General features: G+C 45.0%; 1 protein-coding gene across 5 annotated transcripts in view; it reads left to right on the forward strand.

The window, feature by feature from the left end:
* Positions 1-25,116, forward strand: part of NHSL1 (NHS like 1) — a 397,692-nt gene that overhangs the window by 308,603 nt on the left and 63,973 nt on the right. The gene's annotated exons all lie outside the window — the stretch shown is intronic.

Genomic DNA, 25,116 nt, shown 5'->3' on the forward strand with positions numbered 1-25,116 from the left:
CTTATAGGAGCCTTTCTTCTAGCACATGGTTCCCAAACTGAGATTCCTTTGGCTGCTCCCCCTTCCTCTGGACCTCCCCTGTGTCCTGTGCCCCCACAGTACCAGTTAGCATAGAGTATGTGAATGAGTGAATAGTCACAGGCCTTGTCCCCTCCTCCTGTGTGGGCTTTCTGTTAGACTGGAAACCCATGCAGAGTACTGGGGTCTATGAGCACACACTGAAACGCAGGGTCCTGAGCTGACTGCTGCTGTTTTTTTTTTTTTAAAGATTATAGGCCACATCTAGTAAAGACTAATCTGAACATCTTACAAAATGAAGAGCATCTAATATAATAAAATGATAGGCCGCGCATGCGCACTAAAAAAATCGTGTTCCCTGATCCCGTCACGGAAACACGAGTGCGCATGCGCGGGTTTTACGTCACCTGCTCTCCATCTCGCGCCGCCAACGATCTCTGTTCTTCTTTGCCACGCATGTCCGCCGCCAACCTCGAGCTCCTGAGGGCCGGCGCCGCGAGCCGCCCAGCCGGTGCTGAGGCCCCGCCTCCCGCTCTGCACCACGATTGAGAGAGGAGCTGAGGTGGCGGCTTTCAACTAAAAAAAAAACAAAAAACAGGTGAAGATAGCAGCTCTCACCCGCTGCAGCTGCTGTACAGGGAAGTGGGGAGGGAGGGAAATGCTGATGCACAAGGAAATGGAGGTGGAGGGAATGCTGATAGGAGCCGCATGCTGGACAGGGGGAGCAGGTAAGGAGTGCTGCTGGACAGGGGGAGCAGGGAAGAGGGTCAGGGGGAGAAAGTAAGAAGTGCTGCTGGGCAGGGGGAGCAGGGAAGAGGGTCAGGGGGAGAAAAGAAGGAGTGCTGCTGGACAGGGAGAGCAGGGAAGAGGAACGGGAGCAGGGAAGAGAAACAGGGGAGTAGGTAAGAAGTGCTGCTGGATAGGGGGAGCAGGGAAGAGTGACTGGGGAGCAGGGAAGAAGTGCTGCTGGACAGGGGGAGCAAGTAAGGAGTGCTGCTGGACAGGGGGAGGTAAAAGGAAGGGAGAAGGTCTACTGCTGGACAGGTGGAACAGGCAAGGGGTGATGGTTGACAGCCGAGGAAAGAGAGAGACAGAAAGCGGCCAAGGGGAGAGAGAGAGAAAGAAAGAATGAAAGACAGACATACATATATTCTAGCACCCGTTAATGTAACGGGCTTAAAGACTAGTTATATTATAAAACAGATACAGTAGAAAGTATTAAAAAATCTCATCAGCAGCTAAAGTATAAAGAAAAAAACATATAATCACCTGCATCAATTTCAAATTGTAACATCAGAAGACAGAATAATACAGAAATATTGACACTGTAAGAATGAAAATACAATAGTGAAAAGTACATGATATAACAACATTTCTACCCCTCCACTCCCCCCCTCCACAACCTCAAGAGATGTGAACAATAAAGAGATTAGGCCACAACTATACAAAAATAAATAACTCTTCGACAAGCTCAACAGAGGAATAACCCAAAGGAACATTATAATACACCAGGATCCTGGATTATTATGAACCTCCAGTGAAACCCCTTCTTAGACCATTAATTCCCGGCCCTCCCAAACCCTCGCCCACCTACCCAACCCCCCTCCCCCCAGTCATGCAGTGAAAAAGAAAGAAAGAAGCATGAAAGTGTGTGTTCGTGCAGCAGTCAAAACCACCATATCAAATCCCCCCAATAGGAGGAACGGCTGCATCCCCCAAGCAATTGAGGAGAGAGCTGCGCACACGATGAGGCAACGATTGTATATAGGGGCCCCATACAGAATAAAAAAGTTTTGATTTCCTAAAAGTCAAACAAAGATCCCAGAATTCCCATAACAATAACACATGAAGACGATTACCGTATTTTCACGTAGATAACGCGCACCCGTGTAAAACGCGCACACGGGTATAGCGCGCGGAAAACACAAATTTATGTACAGAAATTTTTATATACCGCACACACCCGTATACCGCGCATGCTGCCCGACTCTCCCGTCGCTGCCCGACTCTCCTTTCGCCCGCCCCGACTCTCCTCTGGCCACCCCGACTCTCCTTTCGCCCGCCCCGACTCTCCTCTCCCCCTTGAAGTCCTGTCCCCACCCTGAAAACCTGATGCCCCCCCGACGTCCGATTCACCCCAACGCAGGACCGCTCGCACCCCCACCCCGAACGACCACTCGCACGCACTTCCACCCGCACCCACACCCCCACCCTGAAGGACCGCTCGCACCCCCACAGCCTCCCGACCCCCCCCCCCCCATCATGTAGAAGCTCCTACCGGTGTCCTGCTGCTTTCTCTTGACGGTCCCGGCCCTTCCGTGAGCCCTGCGCCTGCGCTGCTTCCTCTTCTAGCGGTCGGCCTTTTTCTAACGTCAAGCACTCTTGCCCCGCCAACTCCCCGACTCCCCGACACGATCGGGGCAAGAGGGAGCTCAAGCCCTCTTGCCCCCCCCCCGACACGATCGGGCAAAAGGGAGCCCAAGCCCTCTTACCCCACCAACTCCCCGACAATATCGGGCTAGGAGGGAGCCCAAACCCTCCTGGCCACGGCGACCCCCTACCCCCACCCCGCACTACATTACGGGCAGGAGGGATCCCAGGCCCTCCTGCCCTCGACGCAAACCCCCCTCCCCCCCAACGACCGCCCCCCTCAAGAACCTCCGACCGCCCCCCAGCCGACCCGTGACCCCCCTGGCCGACCCCCACGACACCCCCACCCCCCTTCCCCGTACCTTTGTGTAGTTGGCCGGACAGACGGAAGCCAAACCCGCCTGTCCGGCAGGCAGCCAACGATGGAATGAGGCCGGATTGGCCCATCCGTCCCAAAGCTCCGCCTACTGGTGGGGCCTAAGGCACCTGGGCCAATCAGAATAGGCCCGGGAGCCTTAGGTCCCTCCTGGGGGCAGGGCCTGAGGCACATGGGCCCAACCCGACCATGTGCCCAAGGTTCCGCCCCCAGGAGGGACCTAAGGCTCCCGGGCCTATTCTGATTGGCCCAGGCGCCTTAGGCCCCACCAGTAGGCGGAGCTTTGGGATGGATGGGCCAATCCGGCCTCATTCCGTCGTTGGCTGCCTGCCGGTCAAGCGGGTTTGGCTCCCGTCTGTCCGGCCAACTACACAAAGGTAAGGGGAAGGGGGGTGGGGGTGTCATGGGGGTCGGCCAGGGGGGTCGCGGGTTGGCTGGGGGGGGGCGGTCGGAGGTTCTTGGGGGGGCGGTCGTTGGGGGGAGGGGGTTTGCGTCGAGGGCAGGAGGGCCTGGGATCCCTCCTGCCCGTAATGTAGTGCGGGGTGGGGGTAGGGGGTCGCCGTGGCCAGGAGGGTTTGGGCTCCCTCCTGGCCCGATATTGTCGGGGAGTTGGGGAGTCGGCGGGGCAAGAGGGCTTGGGCTCCCTTTTGCCCCGATCGTGTCGGGGGAGGGCAAGAGGGCTTGAGCTCCCTCTTGCCCCGATCGTGTCGGGGGTGCCGCGGTTGGCTGGGGCAAGAGGGCGGGAGTGCTTGCGAGCGGTCCTTCAGGGTGGGGATGCGGGTACGGGTGGAAGCGCGTGCGAGCGGTCCTTCGGGGTGGGGGTGCGGGTGCGTGCGAGCAGTCCTTCGGGGTGGGGGTACGAGCGGTCCTGCGGGGGGAAGGTGAATCGGACGTCGGGGGGGGGGGGACTATGTAAAAAAATTTTTGTACAACGCGCTCACACGTATACCGCGCAAGGTTATGCACGGTTTGTAAAAACACGTATAACGCACGCGTTATATGCGTGAAAATACGGTACATCAATGCCAGAAGTAAGGAGATGTCTCCTGGGTCCAATGTTGTAAGATGTACTTTTTTCCTACAATACAAGATTTGACAACCCATAGACTAGGACCCTTACCCCGGAACCCTAACAGGGAAACCTGCCCAAGAAAAACACCTAAGGGATGTAGCCGAAGTGGTTGCTGGAGGATATCCGCAAGATACTGAAAAAGAGCCCGCCAATACTGAACAAGCTGGGGACAGGTCCAAAAAAAATGTATGAAAGTATTTGAGGCTTGATGAAACCGACTACAAAGATCCAAGGAAATACCTCCCATCAAAAAGAGACCATGTTGGGAAATATAAGCACGACATAAGACACAATATTGGCACTCCCGCAATTCCACAGAACCAACCCAGGAGGGAATAAACCACAAAGAGTCGAAAGAAGTCCTTCTCTCGAATATCCATAGCCAAATCTTTGCCCCAGCAAGCTAAAATGGATGCAGTCAATTTAGCTGGAAGACATTGCACCAACCGCCGGTAAAAATACATAATAGACAGTGATTCCTCAGTATCAAGAGCAAAAAGATCATCCAAAAGTTGAGCTACATCCATTGATAAGGAAGCAGCAGACAATGACTTTACATAATGACTTAATTGCCCATAAGCAAAAAGCTCTCTCCATTCCCCCCCAGATCCCCCAAGGAAGTCAAAGGTATCAGCCAGCCCTTAGATGTAAGAAAATGCCGGAGCTGAACAAATCCCAAAGACCCCCATGTACGGTAAGTAGAACTCTCCATCCCTGGCAATAAATCCCCATTCCCTTGCAAATAGCAAGTACAACAAGCACTAAAATGACCCCAACAAGCCAAGGTTTTCCATAAACTATGGGCCACCTGGAATAAGACAGAAGAATGAATATGTAATGGTAGAGCTCCCGGACGAGCATGGAGTACATAAAGAGGATGAAGAGGGGTGCACCAAGTACATTCCATAGCTAAGGGTGTATGAAACTCCATAGAGTTGAACCAATCACTTAGATATCTAAGAAGACAGGCCAAATTATAGAGCCTCAGATCTGGAATTTCTAACCCCCCCCCCTGCGCCAGTTACCCACCAAAATCGAAAAGGACACCTTGGCCTTCTCCCTCCCCAGCAGAACCGGCTAAGCATACGATGTAGGGTCTTAATGTCCGCAGCACGCAAATATATCGGAAGAATTTGTTGACGGTACAACCATCTAGGAAAGATAACCATTTTATAAAGACGAATGTGCCCCATAAAAGATAAAGGAAGGGCTTCCCATTGTTTAAATGAAGATCTAGTGGCTGCCAACAGACGGAGAATTAAGGTTATAAAGGAAGCTTTGCATAGAGGATAATGAAACCTCTCCCTGGGAAGGCCAGGAGGAAAAAACGCCAGATACTCAGATTTAGCAAAATTAAATTTGAAGCCCGATAAGTCTCCAAACTCCAAGAGTTTCCAACAAAGCTGGCAAAGATCAACTAGGATGAGTGATGAGCACCAGCAGATCATCTGCAAAGGCAGATAACTTAAAGGTCTCGGAACCATGAACCACCCCCTAAATCTCAATTCAGTCCTTAAAGGCACTAGAAAAGCAGAGTGCCTTCCTCAGTTTGTGGAAATGCAGGTAATTTGGCTCAGTTCTCACAGTGGTTTTGATAAAGTGGTGATGAAGAAAGTAGTTGAGAGAGGGGGTGCAAATGGGTTACTGTTTGTTTGCATCATGATCTCGGGTCATTTAAATAAATATTAAAATGGGACATATTGGAAAAAGAAGTGGAAACGTCTCTTGTTTCATTGTCAGGTTGAGTGCCCTTTAATGAACTGTGTTAGAACAAGCCTTTAAAATGGGATGTACTTCATATGCTATTTACTAACTTTTACTTATTTTTCTTTGTTTTTCAAACACCAATTAATAAATATCGTATTTCAACTGCCTGAATCAAACCGACGGGTCCCGTTTCGCCTCTCAAAAGTCGGCTTCCTCAGGATCTTTGACCAGGTTCCTACATTCATATGTATTTCTCCTTATGAATGTAAGAACCTGATCAAAGATCCTTTTGAGAGGCGAAACGGGACCCGTTGGTTTGATTTGGGCAGTTCCAACATCAGAGATCGTGCAGCATAAAAGCCACTAAGATTAAGATAAGTGGCTTATTGATTTTTCTCTGCACAGGATGAATGTTTAAGCCTCAAGTTAACATAGTAACATAGTAACATAGTAGATGACGGCAGATAAAGACCCGAATGGTCCATCCAGTCTGCCCAATCTGATTCAATTTAAATTATTATTATTTTTTTTTTTTTCTTCTTAGATCTTAAATCTTGTGGTACAAACTCTGAGGCAGTTATAAGAAAAATGCTGCTATTTATTTATTGTTGAAATACGATATTTATTAATTGGAGTTTGAAAACCAAATAAAAATAAGCAAAAAGTTAGTAAATAAATGTTTAAAAAAAGGCTGGTAATTTTTGACCGTAGATTGTAAAGGTTTTTTGATCCATGAAAGAGACCTATCACCACTTTGCAACCATAGGAGAACTTTATATGTTCCATGGTGTGGTGTTCTGAGATCTTTTCCTTCACTTGGGCATCTATGTGCTTTGGTTGACCTTTATTTGAGGATCTTTTGTACTGAGTAGGTTGACAGGAATATTTTCCACTAGGTTTTAATGATATGAGCAGAACAGACATGTTTCTCAAGGAGAATTCCTGCACCCCTCCCAAATATGTTTCCTCTCCAGGACTGACTACATGTAGCTGCTTTGGTACAAACTGAGAAACTGGAAGACAGCCCAGAGAGATGGGAGGTGGAACAAAATAATGCTAATATATGTAAACAGCTTTGATTGTAAACTAAAAAAAGCAATATATCAAATCCTTTAACATATAATTTTAAACTGTATGCTGGTCTCTGCTGAGATTCAGTGAAGTTTCTTTAACAAAAGAGTTATGTACCGTAATCAAAATTCTGCTTCCCTTTTTGTAGCGTTGGAGTTGCATTCTTTCTGTATCAACTGAAGCTTTTTCATGCTTATCACTGATAAAACATGGCATAAGGAATTACCAATTAATTAATCAAGATCTTCATACTATAATAAATCCCAATAAATGATGATGATGATGATAACGGCCATAGTAGGCACATCAGCCAAAGATGATGATAAAAACAGAATCTTACCATCCAAGGAATGTGAGAGAACATTAACTACTTGAACATCAAACAGATGGTCTGACTCAATATAGAACAGCCAGTGATTTATGGAGAGAGATTTCAGCCTTCCCCCCCCCCAAGACCCACAATGTTTTAATTTATTTTTAAGGACTTAATTTTAAACACATTGCATGAAGACAACATAATCAAGTGCTCATTAGCACTAGTTTAAGCAGGTTCTTATTGCAGCCTGATCCTTTGACTTATACTTGACTGTATGATAAGATATTTTGGCCCCCAAAAAGCCAAAAATTGGTATCCTGGCTTATAGTCGAGTCAGAATAAATCTCTGTGCTGCCCCTCCCCCTTGTTACCAACACTTCCTTCTCGCTTCCTGTCCCCTGCTGAACAGCATTTCTTTCCACTCCCTCCTGGCTGCTGCTCTGATAGGGCAGGAGCCAGGAGTCCTTCAGCATATGCAGATGCTCAAGGCCCCACACCAGCTCAGCTTGCTTTCACTTCCCTGTCAACTTCAGCAGCAGCCAGAAGGAATACTAAGAAATGCTGATCACTGGTGGGAGGGGGAAGTGAGAGGGGGGTAGGAGAGGGAAAGATGTGGCTGTTTCTGTAGGTGAATTGAGGAAGAAGGGCAAAAAGGAAAACGGAGAAATGCAAGACACCACAGGGGAGAAAAGAAAATACAGTACTTGAATATAAACCCCACACACTTTTATAGAGATGGGGGACAACTGTTAATTTGGCTTATATATGGTAATCACCAACTGTATATTACTTGCAGACACAGGTACCTCAATAGCAAACCTTTCAGTCTCCCTGCTTAAATGTTGCAAAGCTATACATTAAAACAGTAGGGCAACTGAAATTGACCTCTGACGAACTCCACAAAAACCAGCACAGCATTTTGAATGTTTCCTTTTCAAACTACACAATGGAGGAAATTCTATTTCTGATGCTAAGGACATATGAATCCTAACAATAGGTGATATCCCCATACTCGCTAGTTGATTGTAGAAGGATGAAATTTACATTCTCCAGCTCTGCCTCCTTCTCCAGTGCTGTAGAGCCTTGTTTAGTTTTTCCTTCTTCAAGCAAGTTGAGAAAGTGTGTTTCTGATCTGCTCTGATAATCTTTTATTATATTCGGGCTTTATCTCTGCATTCAAGGCTTTCCATTGCTGGAGAGGTCCCCGGTAACCTCGGGGCAGCTGTTCCTGGGAGAGGATGCAGACGCTGGGTTAGACATCTGCAACTGGCAAGATAATGCTCAAGGTTCCTGTCCGTCCAACTTGCAGTGGAACTTGTGGAGCTCGGATTCTGTTCCTCTTGAAGCTAGCTCGTTGGCTGCTTGGTCCCGGTTTTTGGTCCAGCAGGGCTTAGCGGGTGCCGGCTGAGTAAATTACTCCCTCTATTCGCACATGAATCTGCAGGGGTTGAGGCCTCAGTTGGGCTTTGTCTGACTGGCAACCCAAAGATCCCAGCACATGAAACTGGTGTGCTGTGAGGCATTTCATTTCATTTCTTCTCCATTTCCAGCTTCTGTGATAGCTGCAGCAGGCTAACCCAGCACAGACAGATAATGAGTACTGCTGCAATATTATAACGTTTGCACAGTTTCCAGTGGATGGGCCATGTCACCTAGTTGTCCCTTTCTACATACAGCTCTTTTGACATAGGTACTTCGTACCTAGTGACAAGATGTGTGACTGCTACAGAATGTGTTTAGCTGGAATTAGAGAATGACACAAGGACAAATTTGTCCCCATCCTGGCAGAAACTCAATTTCCCCGTCCCTGTGAGTTTTGTCCCTGCCTTAACTACACGAGCCTTGAACACTTACGATTTTTAAAGTGTTTGAGGTTTGTGTAGATGAGGATAGAGCTTGCAGGAATGGGGCAGGGACAGGAAAAGAACTCACGGAGGCAGGGAAAAAGTTGTCCCCTGTCATTCTCTAGCTGAAATCTTTTTGTTAGCTGGCTGTGAACTATTTTATCTGTAGTCCCTGTGAGTCATCTGACAGAGTGCAGTTGAACTGTGTAGATGTCCATAATGTAGGCAAAGACTGGGTGAAATTAGGGATGAGTTCAACTAAATGTTTTCAGTTATGAATGTGGTGGCATATTTGTGACCAAGCTTTGTATCAGATTGGAGGTCCATGAGGATGAGAAAAATGAAAATTTAATGTCCTGTGGATAATGTTAATGGTTTATCTGTGATGAGTAGTCATGCTGTAAAAGCAGCTTTTGTTAGCATTTAGTGACATTTAAAGCCAGTCAGATGGTTAGGGCAGTTTCTGATTGGTCATTCCTGTAGAAAGGATACGTTTAAACTGCACAATTCCTGTGAGTGTGTGTCTTTTTTAAGGGAAGTGCCATCCTGTTAGAGAGAAGAGAGAGTTACTGCTTCTAATTAGCACAATTCATGGTCGTGTAGAACCTTAGAAACAGAAAAGCTCTGGTACTCAACTTTGCACGCATCTTTTATGAACTGAAGTGTCAGTAATTGTCTTACTTTATTGGGAAGGAAGGAAGAAAGGTTCCATCAATCAGCTGTTAATGGTGAAAAAGGCCTTGCCATTTCTTTTTTTTTTTTTTCTAACTGATCTCTTGAAGTGGGAAGATGAGATTTCATTTCATGGTCAGAAGATTGATTCCTAATATTGACATTTCATCTGACTTCTACAGAATACCACTTGCCTGCAAGGGTATGTGACACAGTCACCCTGATTTTAACTGGCTAATTTTTCTGGCATTGAGATCCAGCTGTCACCGTGCCAGTGCTTCATTTCTCCTGGAACAAAGAGGCATCCACTTGCTCATTCGTTCATTCGCTCTCTTCTTTTCTTTGGTCTGGTGCTTGCATTGCTAGCTACAGACAGGAACCTCTATCCTGTCTCTTATACTAAGCTGATAGGAGTTACCCATGGCGCAGCTGGTATTTTTAATTCTCTTTTTTAAATCAGTGGATTTGTGAACCTCTAGGATAAAAGCATTGTCTGTAAAGGAAATGCAGAATTGTTAGAAAAATGGTGACGGTTATAAATGATGACATGGAAGAAAAATCATTTTGCTGCTTGTTTTTTCTGTGACTGGTCTCAAATCATCAATGTAGTTTGGTTGTAGGTTTTTTTAATAATCGTATTCAGCTAATCATCATTATAAGAACTTTAACTACTATAACTGTTTACATATTTTATTTATAGTAGTGTTTCCCAACCTTTAAAACCCGAGGGGCATCTAAATTTTCAATTGTTGAGGGGAATACCAGCCTTCTCAGCAGGGCTGTGGAGTCGGTACACTAAACCTTGAACTCTTGACTCTTACTATGCATGCTTCTGGTAGCACTATAGAAAAAATAAATAGTATTCCAGTGCTATAGGTGAGACATTCTAGACATGGGTAGTGGCCTCATGGCTGCGTGCCATTTGCAGAAGGAATCCACTCCGGATTTTTTTCTCTGTACCTCTGCTGTACTTCACTGTGCTCTCTAGCTCCACCTACAGTTTTTTCCTTCAGCATGCATGCCCCTCTTCAGATAGGAGGCAGACTCTCAGTGTTCCTGTCTGCCTGGGTTCACATTTTATCCAACCAATGGGTCTTGGCCATTATTCGGTCAGGCTACAAGCTGGAATTTGCCCGACCTCTGATGGGCTGGTTTGTGGACTCTCTGATGGGGTAGCCAGACAAAGCGCTCAAGGTCCAAACTATTGTTCAACGTTTCCTGGATATTGAAGCTATAGAGCTGGTGCCGCCCAAACTCTAGGGCTCAGGCAGATATTCTATATACTTTATTGTGCCAAAGAAAGTTTCTGAAGATTGGAGGCCTATTCTGGATCTTCAGCACGTGAATGCACGAAGACAGTGTGATCGGTCATTGCAGTGGTGGCCCTGAGAGAGTTCCTTGCCTTTCTGGATCTCACAGAAGCCTACTTGCACATTCTGATATTTCCAGGCCACTGCAAATTCTTGAGGTTTCACGTCCAGGAACAGCACATGATCTCTTTTGATCTCGGCTCTTTCCTTTGGGCTGACAACAGCTCCTTGTACCTTCACCAAGGTGGTGATGGTCATAGCAACTTACCTATGAAAAATATGGGGCAACTGGCTGATTGGAGCCCTTTCGTTGGCTGAGGGTCGGCACATGGTGGATCAGGTGATCCAGGTGCTGGAGGACCTGGGTCGTTTCTATCTTCCAGAGGCATGCAGACTGAAACTGTATGCCCAGATTTCTTCCCTTCTAGAGCTGCCGGGTCCTTCGATGTGGAACTATCTTCAGGTTCTGGGGTCCATGGCGACCACAATAGATGTAGTGCCGTGGGGGAGGGCACACATGTGTCCTCTCCAGCATGCCTTTCTCTCTCAGTGGTCTCCGCACAGAGATGCTTTACAGACATGGGACTCTGGAGGCTTGGGCCAGCATGATTTGGAGGCCTCTCCTGCAGTCACTCTGCAGGGACATTCCACTGCGGATTGTCTGCTGGATCGTGGTAATGACAGATGCCAGCCTTTGGGGCTGGGGAGCCTATCCAGGGGTGTTGGACACCCTCTCAGAGGGAATGGTCAATCACTGTTTGGAGCTGAGAGCTATTTGGCTGGCTCTGATGCAATTGCAGAAGACTCTGGAGGGCCAAGCGGTCAGGGTCTTCTCTGACAATGCAACGGCAGTAGCTATGTCAGTTGCCAGGGAGGGTCCAAGAACAACCCTCTTGCTCAGGAAGCCTGTCTTCTTTTTCTATGCGCAGAATGTTTCCTCCAGGCCCTATCAGCAGCGCATGTGGCAGGATTCGACAGTGATCAAGCTGATATTCTCAGCAGTATTGGTGTTTGTAGTTTGGCTCTTCATAACTGATGCATTTTTTAATTTGTCTGAAGCTAATAGATCAGTTGCAGATTATTTTAGTAAGAAAAATGAATACTTTACATAGTCCTTCTATTTTCTAAATATTTTATCTGAAAACATGACGGTTTCTGCCGTGATAGGTGAGATATACCGTATTTTTTGGGACCATAAGATGCACCGGACCATAAGACACACCCACCTGTAGAGGAGGAAAAACCAAGGAAAAAAAAATTTGGTTCAGAATTTTTTTCTTCTTAGTTTTTCCTCCTCTACACATAGGTGTGTCTGGTGCTGGGAAGCCCGCAGCCCGAAGAAGCCGCCTGCAGCCTGAAATCCGCCTGCAGCTCCACCCCCCCGGGTACCTTTTTTAAGTAGCGGTGGTCCAGCGCAGTCTCCTGCTGGACGGCTGCCTTTCTCTGCAGAGCGACGCACAATTCAGGAGCGTGACCTTTGCGCTTCCTGCCTGGTCCCGCGCCGTTCTATGATTGGCTTCAGTCAGTAACTGACTGCAGCCATTCACAGAGTATCATGGGACCAGGCAGGAAGCACAAAGGTTGTGTGTCGCTCTGCAAAGAGGCAGCCGTCCATCAGGAGACTGGGGGGAAGGCATGCAGTGTATTCAGTCCCTTTTTGGGGGTGGAAAAAGTGCGTCTTATGGTCTGAAAAATACAGTAAATAAAATGGTCTTCAGGTTACTCAAGCTGTTTTATCTCATCTGTTTTATTGACAACTGGATAGTCAGTTATACAGTAGTGTGCAAGGAGTAGAGCTCTCATGTTAAACTCTGAGACACTTGCAAGAACAGATGGAAATGATTTTATTAAACAGGCTAGCTAAACTCTTTGGCTCTTTTCCTGCTTCAGACCACACATAAAAATGGCAAAATGTGGAGCTAAATTTGGTTATAAAGGAAAAAAAGCCAATTATACATATATATTTTTATTGGCAATCTCTCTCACTAGGCAGACAGCAAGGAATGAAAGGATACATTTAGATCTATATTCAGTATGCAAACCAAAAGCCTATGGGCACAGAAATAGATGAGGTGTAAAGTAGTAGCAGTGACCCCTTGGCAAACCGCAGTCTATATGGAATACAGCTGGAGTGGTGCAGTTTGGGTCTGCCTCTGGCCACATAGGCTTTGTGTTTTTTTACTATTGAATAAAACTTTTGCTTTGATTTCCCAGCTCTCTTCCTATACTTGTGCATGCCATTATTGCGTATGTTTTACAGCTGACTTGTTTTATTGAAAGATTTCCGTTCTGTTCCCTAGCATTAAAAGAGCAATTTTATAACAGGGTACCCACATTTATATGCCATTTGAGCATGTAAATGTACAGAATACTGTCACATCTGTAAGTGTGCACTTAGCTGTTAAAGTATCAGCAGGGCAACTAATTGCTTTTGCGTGTCATACTTACCAGATAAGCCCAGGATTTATGGACTAAGAGCATAATTGTTGCCATCCTGGAACAGACCAAAGGTCCATCGAGCCCGGTATTCTGTTTCCAGCGGTAGCCAATTCATGTCACAGTACCTGGTAAGATCCCAAACGAGTATAACAGATTTTATGCTGCTTATCTTAGAAATACAGGAAGGGCCTTAAGCACCTGAGCCAATCAGGACCTTAGGCCCCTTTCAGTGCATCCAGGATGCACCAGGAGGGGGAAGGGCCGCCATTTCAAAGAGGCGGCCCTTCAAGGCAGGAGGGAGTGGGCATCCCTCCTGCCTGATTTTCGATGAAAGGTATTGGGGGGCAGTGTATGGGGTGGAGGGTTCTTGAGCTGAGGGGGTCTGATCCGAACCTCCCCCCAAGCCCACCAGGATTTTGTAGGAGGGTTTGGGGAGATCAGAAGGCAGGGGGGCACTTGGTATCTGGGATGTCTGAGGGAAGACGCGCGGCAAGGGGTCAGAGAGGAGGAGAGGTTCTGGTGCCCCCACCAAAATGACACCCATGGCGGATCGGCCCTCCCCACTTTTACTATACCACTGAGTGCAGACTGTTACTTCAGATATCTTCAGGTTGTGCTCACAGGTCGAAGATTTGGGGACTGGGGAACACAAGATTTTGTTTGCCAGACAAGACAGAACGCCATGGTACATTAACTATTGCCTTCCTGATCAGGAGAGGACATCAGAAAAGAGCTGAGATAAGTATTTTTCTTATCTTTTTACTCTGTTTATTCATATATGGAGTTAGGGAGGGAGTGTGCTATGAAGTACTTGTTTAACAACTTTTTAGCCTGTCTATGGCATTTCTGATGTTGATTCCACTGAGCACACATTTATATTTATATTTATCATTTTTGTTAATTTTTTGTATGTGTGTTTGAATCTACTTGAATTATATTTTGAGAACTGAGTTATATATTTAGTTTAAAATTTTTTCTCTCGATTGTATTTATTTTACATTTGAGAGGATACCATGTTTGGGTCTTTTGTGCAATAGGCAGGCTTATCTGTCCCTCCCTAGATATCTGACGCTGCTTTGGTACATTAGCTTCAGTACAGAATCCTATGTCTTTGCAACAGAATGGAAGATTAGATTTGTACCCCCATAATCTTCTTTCTGTTAGAAGACATAGGATTCTCTACAGCCCACCATGATTCACCTGCTATTGCCTTGGGCATTTCTGATGTCTGTCACAGGTCTTCTTTTCCTGTTAAATGGATACGTAAAGAAAAATATTACAGCTATCCTTTTTTTTTGCTTTAGGGTTTTCTAGGATAGTGCTCGTTGCACATAGCAGGTTGGTTACTGGTTACCCTTATATTTGAGTTACTGTTAGTTATTGTTAATTATTGTTTTATAGAGCAGAACAGAAAAGTCTGTTGTCTTGGGGAAGTTTCCCGTGCCCCTCCTCTTTTCTTCTGTGTCAGTGGAGTTCGATTGCTTTGGTACTAACTGAAGAGGGAGTTATTCTCCATTAGTGAACGGAAGTTGGGAAATTTGAGTGACGCCCTTCTGCAAAGTTTACAACTAGTACAGAATCCTATATCTTGTAACAGAATGAACATTACCGAAGGAAGAATCTAATCTGAACATGGTATAACATTGGCATTAGTAAAGAAATAAATGTGAAACATGTTAGGGTTGGGAATTCTTATGTTTTCAATAGCAGGAGTGAAATCCTGGAACTCACTGACAAGTCAGTTACGATTATGTAAACCCAGGGATATATTTAAAAAAAACCTCTTAAAGACAGTTATTTGTTAATGCATTCATGTGAACAAAATGAGTATTCTTAGTAATGTAGGATGTAGGACAGCTTTTTTAGAGTATATGTTGTATTGTTATTTATTTTGTATGTTGTTTTATAAACTGCCTAGATTCTAGGTGGTATATAAGAAAAAAAAATTATTTGTGGATTTTGTACTGCTGTTGCTTTACTTTTGTTTTGTTTTTAGTACTGTAAACTGTCTTGATGGATATTAACTAAAGGGTGGTTAAGCAAATAAACCTAGATAAATAAATAAAGCCCTCTATTATGATATGATATCCACTGGGATCTTTAATTGACATATCAGTTTAAAGTGGTAAAAGCTTTGTATCAGGACAGAAGCTCCTTTCTTCTAAAGTACGATGCATAAAAATTGGATCTCATCCAGTTCCTTCTCAGTTTCACATAATCTATATTCTTCAAATTTGTGTCTTGTAGGAAAAAAACACTCTTTTGTTCTCTTATCCTTTTAAATGCAGAGTGCATCTTCAGTGTTTTTATAAGAGAATATATTATGTCTACTTTTAAAAAAAAATTTCAAAAGTTATATTGAGAAAAGGCAAACAAATACAAGCCAACAGGAATCACACACAAAAGCTGGACAATCCTAATATCCCCAACCCCACCTACCAACCCCCACCCCAGCCCTACAGTCTTACATACAAAGCAAACAAAAACATCTAGTCTGAGGGAAAGGATATGCTTCAACCCTGCTGGGTCTTCCAGGCCGTATAAACGTCCCAGATCTTACTATAAGCCTCAGGGCCACATGTCTGAGTGCAGTCAATTTGGACATTAACTGGAGATAGTCCAATTTAGCATAAAACAAGGAGAGTTCAGGAGAGGTAGGTTTCCACTGTGCAGCCACCCCCAGTCGACCAGCTGTGAAAATAAAGGCCACCAAACGCTGCTCAGCCCTGTTGTAACCAGGTACCGTAACATTCAATAGACAACAGGCAGGAATCAAAGGACAATGTTTCTTTAGCACTTTCACCACCACTTGCCCCACCTGATGCCAGTAGTGCTGAATAACAGGGCATGTCTACCACATATGAAAGAAATCTCCCCTGTGGCCATATCCCCACCAACACCGATGTGAGATACCAATGGTAATACATCTTATACCCATTTTCTATGGTGGTGTATGACACAGAAAATTGAAACAAATGTTTATAACATCGCTGCCAAGCCACCGGCCTCCCTCGCAATCCCAACACCCCTTCCCAAGCATCCCTATTAGGGTCCCAAGGAGCCTCATGAAGCAAAAGGGCTCTATACAGGCAGGATATACTACCCCTATCTGTCCCAGAATGAAGGGCCCTTTCCAGGAAGATCTCCCCAAGACTGAGATCCTAAAAAGCCTTACTGTACAAAAAGGTGCACAACTGGGTATATACAAAGGTATCCTGCATTGTAAGCCAATATTCATCACTAAGAAGAGCTAAAGAAAGGACCTCCCCCTCCTCCCAAACTTGGCCCAATGTGCGAAGACCCTCCCGCACCCAATGACCTTTAACCAGTTCCTCCTAACCCGCAAAGAAACCCTGAGTAGTACAAATGGGGATATGTAGAAAATACCCTCTCCAGGAACATGCTCCGACGCACTTTATCATAGCTATATAGGGATTATCATGGCAAAGCTGGTCCCGCAAGGCAGCCATTGGTGCCAATGGCAACTTCCACAAAGTGAAATCAGGTATAAAAGACTGAACCATGGACCACCAAGGGCGATCCTCATAGGTAACCCACACCGCAATCTCCTGCAACAGAGCAGCTTGCTAGTATAAACTGAAATTGGGAACTCCCATACCACCCTCTGATTTACTTTGAAAGAGGATAGACCGTCTAACTTGGGGAGGCCTCTATTTCCAAATGTACCGAAACACCCTCCCATGCAGCCTATGAAAAAGCGCAGGGGAAAGCTCTATGGGCAAAGCCATAAACAGATACAACAACTTAGACAAGATAATCATCTTCACTACAGCAATCCTACCAAGCCAGCTAACCGTCAAACCCTTCCACCGTTCCAATTCCCCAAAAATGGACACAAGCAAGGCAGGGAAATTAGCCTGATAAAGCTCTGCCGGGTCAGATGTCAAAGAGACCCCTAGATATTGGTTGGCCCCCGATGCCCACTGATAGGGGAAGGCGGACTGTAGTGCTTTAACCTGCTCAGGAGGCACGGTAAGGTTCAAAATTTCTGATTTAGTAAAATTGACTTTAAATATGGAGAGCTCGCCATATTCTTGCAGCACCCGAGATATTGCAACCAAGGACGCCTCTGGCTCCTGCAAAGTTAATAAAATATCGTCTGCATATAACAAAGTTTTATGCTGCTGGTTATGGATCTCAATCCCCCTAATATCCAAACATTGCTGCACCTTACATGCAAAAGGCTCCATAGCAAGAGCAAACAAGAGGGGAGAGAGAGCACAACCCTGGCGGGTACCCCGGGAAAGACCAAAGGGGACATATATAGTGCCGAAATCCAGTCCAAAAATTGACCCCGGAATCCCATTTTGTGTAACGTGCGAAATAAGAAGGTCCAGCTCACCCTGTGAAACACTTTTTCAGCATCCAAAGACAAAATAAGAGAGGGTGAGCCGGACCTCCGAGCTGCCCAAATAAGATGCAGAGCCGACTTAATGTTTGCCTGTTGCATACAAAGCCTGCCTGATTTTTATGGATCAAGTTAGAGACTACCATCTGCAATCTAGCAACCAATATTTTAGTAAAACTTTTATAACTATTTAAAAGGGAAATCGGCCTTTACGATTGACATTCCAAGGAGGATTTGCCCGGCTTCAAAAGCAAGACTATTGCTTTGAGCCGCCACAAGTAAGGGTGCAGCTGTCCATCAGTGAAAAAATTAAAGACCCAGGTTAGTACAGGAGCTAGCAATGGAACAAAGGATCGATAAAACCCATTTGAAAAGCCGTCAAAACCCGGCGATTTTCCCGTCTGCAAAGAACTGTAAAGCCTGTAAACTGCAAAGCCTGTAACGTCTCCTCCACTGAGATAGGATCCGAGAGTCCCCTAGCTTCCCCCTCAAACAAACTGGCAAACTGGATTCTCAGGCAGCTGGAGAGAATCCAAATAGGCATCCATAGCATCTGCCGAATCCTCCACTGGGGCCCCATATAAAGATTTATAAAACTCATGAAATACAGCACTAATAGCACCAGCAGAAGTCTGAAACCGATGCTGACCATCATATATTTGCAAAATAGCAGAGCGAGCCACTTTCTTCAGTTTATTAACCAACAGGCGACTGGTTTTATTATTAAACTCAAAATGAGTCTGCCGGACTCTCTGGAGGGCATCACTGATATCTGCTAACTTTAGATCACGCAAAGCCTGGGTCAGTTATCGCACTTGCTCCCGTGCCCGAACAACATCCCCCCCCCCCAGAGTACACCTGTCTTTCACCTCCCGCAGATGGTGTCGCAAACCCACTTCCCACGCCCAATGAGTTTTGACAAGATAGGCTTGCATAGCTATGATCTTACCCCTCATAACCTTCCCATAAGGTTTTAGGGGAGATTTCAGGTAAATCGTTAAAAGTCAAATATTCCTGTAGCGCTGCTTTCATCTGTTTAACATGTTTGGGGTCAGCCAGCAAAGAGTCCAACATCCGCCACGGAGGTCTAGTAGGCAAAGCCCCCACACCCCGCAGAGTTAAAACCACCGGGTCATGATCGGACAGAGTGCTCACACAAATGTCACACTTCATCACCCGTCTTGCTGTTTGGCCATCCCCCAATCACAGATCTATACGTAAACTAGAGGTATGAACAGAAGAGTGGTAAGTATAAGCAGTCCTCACAGATGACGTTCACGCGAAATGTCCACCAAGCCCCAATGGTGCTATAAAAGACACCAATCGCTCCCAATCTATGTATGCCACTGATGTTGCAGTATTATCCCTTAGGGGATCTATAGTGAAATTTAAATCCCCCATGACTACAAGCATGCCCTCAGCATGCCACAGGAGGACAGTGTCCAGATGTTGGGAAAATTCCCCCTGTTAAACATTAGGAGCATACACATTAAGTACAGTAAAACATTGGATTGCAAGTAACTTGGTTTGCAAGTGTTTTGCAAGACAAGCAAAACATTTCATTAAATTTTAACTTGATATACAAGCAATGTCTTGTAATACAAGTACATACAGTATAAACACATCACAACTGAGCCGATGGTTCTTCTCTCTCTGACGGTGCGGGGGTGTAGTGACTGTTCTAAATGAGTGAGGTCTTGAAATACGAGTACATATAGTATTTTGTATTAAAGTTTTTGGTTTGTGGAACGAATCGTCTGAGTTTCCATTATTTCTTATGGGGAAATTTGCTTTGATCTACAAGTGTTTTGGATTACAAGCATGTTTTTGGTGTATTTTGTATTAAAGTTTTTGGGTTGTGGAACGAATCGTCTGAGTTTCCATTATTTCCTATAGGGAAATTCGCTTTGATATATGAGTGCTTTAGATTATAAACATGCTTCTGGAATTAATTATGCTTGCAAACCAAGGTTTTACTGTATTGTGAAAAGATCAGAGCCCACAGCCAACTGCAACAACAAAGAGCGACCCTCTGGATCTCACCGCAGTTTCCTCACCTCAAAAGGGAGAGAATGGAATAGCAGAATACCCACCCCTCTCGGTTTTTTTCCCTTCCATAATATTAGAAGCAAAATAAATGTGAGGGTATTTAGGGTGTCGCACCAAGTATTCATGCTTTTGAAGCAGATGAGTTTCCTGAACCAGTAAGATCGAGGCCTGCAGTCGGAGATCCTCTTTAAACAAGAGCTGTCTACGAAAGAGACTATTCAGGCCTCAAGCATTGCAGATCAGCAAAATAATTTACACCTTACCAATCATCACACCCTAGCATCTGCCCGCCTCCCAAGGTCCCGACAAAAGAGGAGAACCACCCATTCCCAGAAGACACAGCCAAAAGAAAGTACCCTCCAAAATAAAATATTTACCCTCGGGGTTAACCACACATCAGATACCCTGTAAGACTGACCCCACACCTCCACACCCCCCATCCTCACAACCCTCAAAGACATAACCCCCAATTCTCTCTCTAAGGGAGAACTCCTAAATACAGAAGGAAGTACCCCATCCCCCAGCACCTTGCTAAACAGACAATATATAACATGTTCCCCCCCCCCCCAAGAAAAAAACTGCCATAGCATCTGCAAAAATCCCCTCAACCACAGCAAGAACCTTTTACAGAACTTAAGAGAACCACTCAACAGTCAGAATAGGGAGCTCACCGACCCCCCCCCCCTCAGCAGACAAAAACTTAGTGCCCCCAGCGACCGCTGGAGCCCAAAGGCCACCATCGACATGATGACCTTAATCAGTCAAAACAAGAACAACACTCCCAAAGAGAAGATATATATTCACCCCTTAGGGCCCAAATTCATGGTCGCTTGGGATGATTGTCGCTGTAGCCGACATTTGCCAGATGCCGGACGTTGCCATCTAGGAGGCTGGGGCTGGGCCCTTGGTCTCATCTCCATCGACTCCCCCATCAGATGTAGGCTTGAGTTGAGGGAATTTCTCCATGGCTTCTTCCTTGCAGCGGACCCTATGCAATTTGCCCTCCTGATAGTAGGCAAGAGCGAAGGGATGCTGCCATTTGTAGCTGAGGCCCTGATCCTGGAGCAGCAAGGTCAAGGGGTGGAGCTGTCTATGCCACTTCAAAGTTATGGAGGCCATATCTTGAAAAACTTCAATATCATAGGAGTCCCATGTAATAGGACCATATGCACGGGCCCATTGCAAAATTTGTTCTTTCACTTTGAAGTTACAAAAGCAGGCCACAATATCGCCGGCCACATTAGCACGAGACTGCCCCAAACCCCAGTGGGCACACTCCAGCAGCATCGTAGGGAGCTGTGCCTTTGAATCCTGTTCTCGCAAAATAGCAAGAACTATATGTCCCACCACAGTCTCAGCATTATTATATTCGGGAGATTCTGGAACACCCCGGAATCTTAGGTTGCATCACCTCCCCCTATTCTCCAGATCCTCGATATCAGTGAGCTGAAGCAAGGTTTGCTTAATTTCTTTGTCACTATTAACCTGAGCCGCCAGTCCGTCTTCATGCTCCTCCAGCTGTTCCTCCGCAATCGCTGCCCGCTGCCACACCGCCGCTAGCTCACCTCGGAGATCTGTAGCCAAAGAGGAAAAATCCTTGCGGACCCCTTTCAGATCAGCCTTAATTTCGGCCATCTGCACTTTGAGGTCCGCCAGCAAATCCAACGGTGGGGGTGAGTCAGCTTCAGCAGTCAAGCTCATCAGCTCTGCAGGCAGAGGAGACGTCATCAGCTCGCCCTCACGTGCGCTGGCCGCAGGCTTCGTATTCGCGAAGTCCATAATGAACTGTTGTTTTTTCACCGCCATAGCGTGCCACACTGGTAGCAGAGATAAAAACGCTATAAATCAACAGCGTAGCGCTGCCAAGGTCATGGGAGAGGTAAATTGCTGGCGAGAGGCAGACAGAGCTTAAAGACTAAGCGTCCATCATGGGTGCTGACGTCACTTCCTCCTGATTATGTCTACATTTAATAAACATTTTTTTGTCTTTTAACTACAACCTGTAAGTCTAGGTAAAGGCAAGCATTTAAGGTAAAACATCTTTCAGAAAACACATTCATGAATTCTGCTCAGTACATCTTATATATCTTTCATCTATTTAAAATATGCTTCACCAAATAATCTGAATCATACTTGAATACAAATCAGCATTAGTAGTGCTGGAAGTAATTTGAGAATTTCCTGTTTGACATCTTGGTTAGCTTTCAAACATATTTCTGAGCACATCACAAAGCCCCAAACATTCTCACAACACAGAATATTCAAGCTATTAATTTCTTCATCATAAGGCCTTTGTAAAACTTTTGTGTGTCTGCCTTGACACACTAACACCCCAGGTATATATAGAGAACCCAAGGTCTTGCTTTGGGGTGCTAGCACCACCACTTAGGGCCTCTTCTATCAAACTGCGCTTCCAGTTTTTAGCGCAGAGAGCCACGCTGAACGGCCTGCGCTGCTCATGACGCTCATATGAACTCTATGAGCGTTGGGCGCAGCGGGGGCCATTCAGCGCAGCTCATCGCGCTACAAACTGCTAGCCGCAGTTTGATAGAAGAGGCCCTAAGAGACTGTACTAAAATATGCTAGAGAATGATGCAGGGACGAGGTTTATCCCCATCCCCGCTTCTTCAGCTTTGTCCTCATCCCTGTGGGCTCTATTTCCATCCCCACTTCGTCCCCATGGACTCTGCCCTCATGTGCACAAACCTTGAACACTTATTTTATATTTAAATGTTTTTATTAAAGTATAAAAAGGGACAATGTTCTGTTCAACTGTTTGTAAATCATAAATAGAGCCTTCCATTTTGATCTTGTTTTGGTACAACTTTCCCAAAGATTCATTTACCTTTGTTTTTATATCATCTGGAAAGATAATTGGATTGTCTTTCAGACATGGGTGTAAAAAAGAATCAACAGTATATTGGATGAAGAGGAAAATTTATGCCTGTTAAATTTTAGAAATGTTCCTTGATGCCAGCAACAATGGATGAATCTGTTGAACAGTAAAATGCTTGAGCAACTTGGGCACATGATGGAAGGGCATTGAAGGTGGCAGGAATCTGATCAGCAGACAAGACTTGTTGCCACATCAAAGGCAGACAAGACACAAATGATGTCATTTAAATAAAATTTAACAAAAACAGCCACTGACTTTCCCACCTAGAACCAACTCACTCTCTCATACAATCAGGTAATATAAACATCAATATTTTGCAGTCAACCCAAAACAATTCACAGGCACTGAATGCCCTGCTCTGTGCATCAGAGACTGAACCAACTCTGTAGAGTTGCCTGTGAGAACTGAGTGCTGGTGATTCTGGTACCCTTTTCCTGGTAAGCCTTAACTAGCAGTTTTACTAGGCTGCCAGCCATCAAAGCTTCAAATGTACACTTCTCTGGAACTTTATTCTGTTTTAGAAATCCCTATTTCCTCTATAAAAAGTCATCTAAGAGCAGGCTTAACATCTCGCGTTTGCTCTTTCAGCCACTCCTCTCTGTCTTTCACTATTCAGTTTTCTTACCAGGTTGATGCCTTTCCTTTAAACCTCACACAGTCTCCCTTAAACTTTTAAAGAAAAGGTTTCTAGTTAAATGAAGAGAGTATCATTGGGTAGAGAGTACTATTGGGTGGGGAGGGGTGGGTGTGGAGAGGGACGGTAAAGGTTCAAACATATATAGATAAGTGGGGGTTTATTGATATTGGAATTTGTCTTTTATTATGTATATTAATAATTGATGCATTATTGATGTCCTTTGATGTTGTATTTATTGTATTTGATGATATTTGCATCAATAAAAACTGTTTGAATCTAAAGAAAAGGTTTCAAGGTGAGCACTCAAGGAATCAACCAAATTTCAGCTATGAGAGCAGAATAACTTAATACAGACTTCACACACTATCATAACTCCCTCCCAACTGACTCACCAGCAACTGCAGCATCTGGAATGTTTACACTCTGGTTACCAGGGCAACCAGCAAGTACTATGCAAGTGCATGTCTGCCCAAAATAATTTTATCACCCCTTTACACCAACCCACTCAAATCCTAGAGTTTATTGGAGCGCTCCTAGACACAACTCAGGCTCATGCCTTTATACAGCAACAGAGGCTTGATACTCTGATTCATATCTTCCAGGTCTCCACCCTTCAGCACATCACAACACATCAAATGATGTGTCTTTTACATCACACGGCTTCTACAGTTCATGTAACTCCTTTTGCCCATCTACATCTCAGAGACCTTCAGTGGACACTCACAACCCAATGTACTCAAGCCACCAGTACGCTATCCTAACAATTACAAGTGATATCAACATTTCGTCAGTCCCTTCAATGGTGGTTATAGCTATCCAATCTGTCCAGGGGCCTTCTCTTCCACTACATCAAAAGATACTGATGACAAATGCTTATATTCTCGGTTGGGGAGCCCACCTTGATAGCCTTCATACTCAGGGCAGTTGGAATCCTCAATAGAAAACTCTCCACATCAATCTCCTTGAAACTTCAATTTGCAACATTCCAAGATCACCTCAATCAAGTAGTTTTTATAGATACAGATAACCAAGTAGCCATGTACTATGTAAACAAACAAGGTCTCATCCACTTTGCCAAGAAGCGATCAAATTTGGTCTTGGGCAATTCCTCACAACATATTTCTTTAAGCAGTTTATCTAGTAGGAAAACAGAATGTCTTAGCAGACAAGTTGAGCAGACTCCTACAGCCTCACAAGTGGTCACTTAAATGTTATACATCAGATATTCAAGGATTGGGGGAACTCCCAGAAGTAGATCCCTTTTGCTTCCCCTCACAATCATAAGCTTCTAGTCTTCTGTTCCAGAATCCACACTCAAAATTGACTGGAATCTGATGCCTTCCTCCTGGACTGGAGAATCAAATTTCTATATGCTTTCCTTCCAATAACTCTAATCGGGAAGACTTTATTCAAATTTTGCCAAGACAAGCAACTATGATTCTCATAGTGCCCCGGTGGCCACATCAACTATGGTTTCCTCTTCTCCTACAATTCATTGTACGAGATCCCATATGCTTCAGATCTATCTAACATTGCTGACACAGAACGAGGGTTCTCTTTTTCATCCCAATCTATGTTCGTTGACTCTTACAGCATGTTATCTCTCTCAATAACTAAATACTTTACCACTTTCTGCACCAGTGTCGACCATCATTCAAGATTCTAGAAAACCTTCCACACAACCACTGTTATGGTTTTAAGTGGACTTGTTTCACAGTCTGGTATAATCTCAATTCATTGGATCCAATAACTTGTCCTTTAGTTGGTTCTGGACTGCCTCCTGCACCTCTCTAACTCTGGTCTCAAGACTATTTCAGTAAGAGTACACCTCAGCATTATTACATCTTTTCTTACACTTCTTGATAAAAAGCTGTTAGTACATCCTCTAGTTTCCAGATTCATGAAAGGCCTTTTTCATTCCAAACCACCAATTAAGCTGCCTCCACTTGTTTAGGATCATAATGTTTTGC

This window comes from Geotrypetes seraphini, chromosome 3 (genome assembly GCF_902459505.1).
Source record: "Geotrypetes seraphini chromosome 3, aGeoSer1.1, whole genome shotgun sequence".
In the NCBI taxonomy this organism is placed as follows: domain Eukaryota; kingdom Metazoa; phylum Chordata; class Amphibia; order Gymnophiona; family Dermophiidae; genus Geotrypetes; species Geotrypetes seraphini.